The 2,500-nt window shown below is 30.8% G+C and overlaps 1 protein-coding gene across 2 annotated transcripts in view; it reads left to right on the top strand.

The window, feature by feature from the left end:
* The first annotated feature begins 1,096 nt into the window (after positions 1-1,096).
* The window catches only part of LOC113826323 (MFS-type transporter SLC18B1), a 37,303-nt gene continuing 35,899 nt past the window's right edge, over positions 1,097-2,500 (top strand). For both annotated transcript variants that reach the window (XM_070135530.1, XM_070135531.1), the window contains exon 1: positions 1,097-1,213. The gene's annotated coding sequence lies outside the window, so the exon portion shown is untranslated. The remainder of the gene's footprint in view (positions 1,214-2,500) is intronic.

The following is a 2,500-nucleotide window of genomic DNA, read 5'->3' as shown; positions in this document are numbered from 1 at the left end:
GAATACGAACAATAACAGAAATTGATTAATGATGACTGACATAATCAAAATGAGGATGATTACTCTCTTGATTATTATTTTGATGATAATGGGAGTGATGATAATAATGGTAATAATAATTACAGCAATAACAAATATGAGCAACGACAATAATAATGATAATAATGGCAATAAAAAGAAGAGGGATAGTAATAATGACAGTAATGCTAATGATATTGATGATGATGATGATGATAATAATAACAATAATGATAGTAATTCAAAGAACTAATATATAACATTCTTAAAAGATGTTAATAATAATGATAATCATAACAAAAATATGATAACAATAACAATAACAAAATAATAATGATTATGCTGATAAAAGTAATTACAATGATTATATAAACAGTTATGATGATAATAACAATGATAATCATAGTGATCATGATAATAATGATAATAATAAAGATTATAACAATAATGATAATAATAATGATAATGACAATGACACTAATGATGATTGTAATAATGACAATGACACTAATGATGATTGTAATAATGACAACAATGATAACAATGATTATAATGCTAATGATAATGACAATGATGATACTTAATAATGACAATAATAACAATGATAATAAAAGTAATAATAACAAAAATGATGATGATAATAAAAATGATAATGTTAATAGCATTAATGATAATAATGATCATGATTATATAATTATGATAATAATAACATACGCTAAGCCAGTGGGGTCACTGATACAATAAGAATATTCATAGTTGAAGAACTACATCAAAAAAAAAAATAATGTGTGTGTGTGTGTTTGTGTACATATATACATACACATACATACATATGTGTCTATATATACATATCTATGTATAGAAATACGCACATACATATGTGTGTGTGTGTCTACATATACATGTATGTATATACATATATATATATACATATATATATATGTATATATATGTATATATATATGTATGTATGTATGTATGTATGTATGTATGTATGTATGTATGTACAAACAAATAAACGCATTACAAACCCGCCGAGCGCCTGTCCGCGGAGGTCGCGCAGATTGCGAACAGGCTGGTTAGCGTCCGCCCAAACGAGGCCTTTGCGCTGGGCGGCGACGGCAGCAGCGCGACAAATTGGCGGGAAGCGGCCAGTCAGGCAAAGGCCCCGGACGAGTGTAAACGTGAAGCTGCAGTGAGTGAATCGCCAATTTTTATCTGGTCGATGGGTGAGGGCGGATGAGAATAAAAAGGCGCGGTTCGTGGTTTGCAGAAGGAAGCTGGCCTTTTTCGGGATGTTGACGACAAAGCGTCTTGATAATTGTAATTTCCGACTGAGAAGAGGGACCGGTTTGATAACCGCGGATTCTTCATCGTGATTTTTAATCCAGCTGTGAATAGGCGAGGATTATCTGATGCCACTGTAATTTCGGGGGGAAAAAAAAAAAACCAAAATTTTTTTTTTTCTTTTAAAAAAGGGGTTTAAAAAAAACTCATCTGACAAGGAGACACGCGATCGGTATGTACAAAATAGGGAATAGTTTGGGTTCCACACAGCCATCAGTTAAAAAGAAAAAAAAAAACATTTATTGTACATGATGAACGAAAATAAGAAACTTCTTTTCTATGGTTTTACCTCCGCAACTTGATAATAACAGACTTATGAGGTATGTGACAGTGAAAAAATCTGGAACGAGGTGGTTCTTGACTAGCGATTAAACTCCTTTTCAATCCATGTAACATGAACAAGTTTCTGGCCAACCGAACCAGCCCGGGGGGTTTTTTGGGAAGGGGGAAAGGGGTTTTTTAAAAAAATTTTTTTTAAAAAAAAAAATTTTTTTTTTTTTTGGGGGGGGGGGGTTTTTTGGGGGGGTTTAAAAGGGGGGGTTTTTTTGGGGGGGGGGGGGGGGGGGGTTTTTTTTTTGGGGGGTTTTGGGGGAAAAAAAAATTTTAAAAATTTTTTTTTAAAAAAAAAACTAAACAGTACAGTTTAGCGAGATTTGGAAATTTAGGTTTTTTTTTTGGGGGGTTTTTTTTTTTTTTTTTTGGGGGGGGAAAATTTTTTTTTTTTTTTTCCCCTTTTTTTTTTTTTTTCCCCCTTTTTTTTTTCCCCTTTTTTCCCTTTTTTCTTTTTTTCCCCCAATTTTTTTCCTTTTTTTTCCTTTTTTTTTTAAATTTTTCCCCTTTTTTTTTTTAAAATTTTTTCCCCCCCCCCCCCCCTTTTTTTTTTTTTTCCCCCCCCCCTTTTTTTTCCCTCTTTTTTTTTTTTTCCTCTCTCTCTCTCTTTTTTTCCCCCCCCTTTTTTTTTTTTTTTTTTTTTTTTTTTTTTTTTTTTTTTTTTTTTTTTTATTTTCTTTCCTTTTTTTTTTTTCCCTTTTTTCTTTCATTTCCCTTTTTTTTTATTTTTTTTGGGGGTTTTTTTTTTTTTTTTTTTTTGGGGGTTTTTTTTTTTTTTTTTTTTTTAAATAAAAAAAAAAAAAAA

This window comes from Penaeus vannamei, chromosome 20 (assembly GCF_042767895.1).
Source record: "Penaeus vannamei isolate JL-2024 chromosome 20, ASM4276789v1, whole genome shotgun sequence".
Taxonomy (NCBI): Eukaryota; Metazoa; Arthropoda; class Malacostraca; order Decapoda; family Penaeidae; genus Penaeus; species Penaeus vannamei.
The sequence above is the reverse complement of the archived record's forward strand: the minus strand, read 5'-3'. Positions and strand labels throughout refer to the sequence as shown.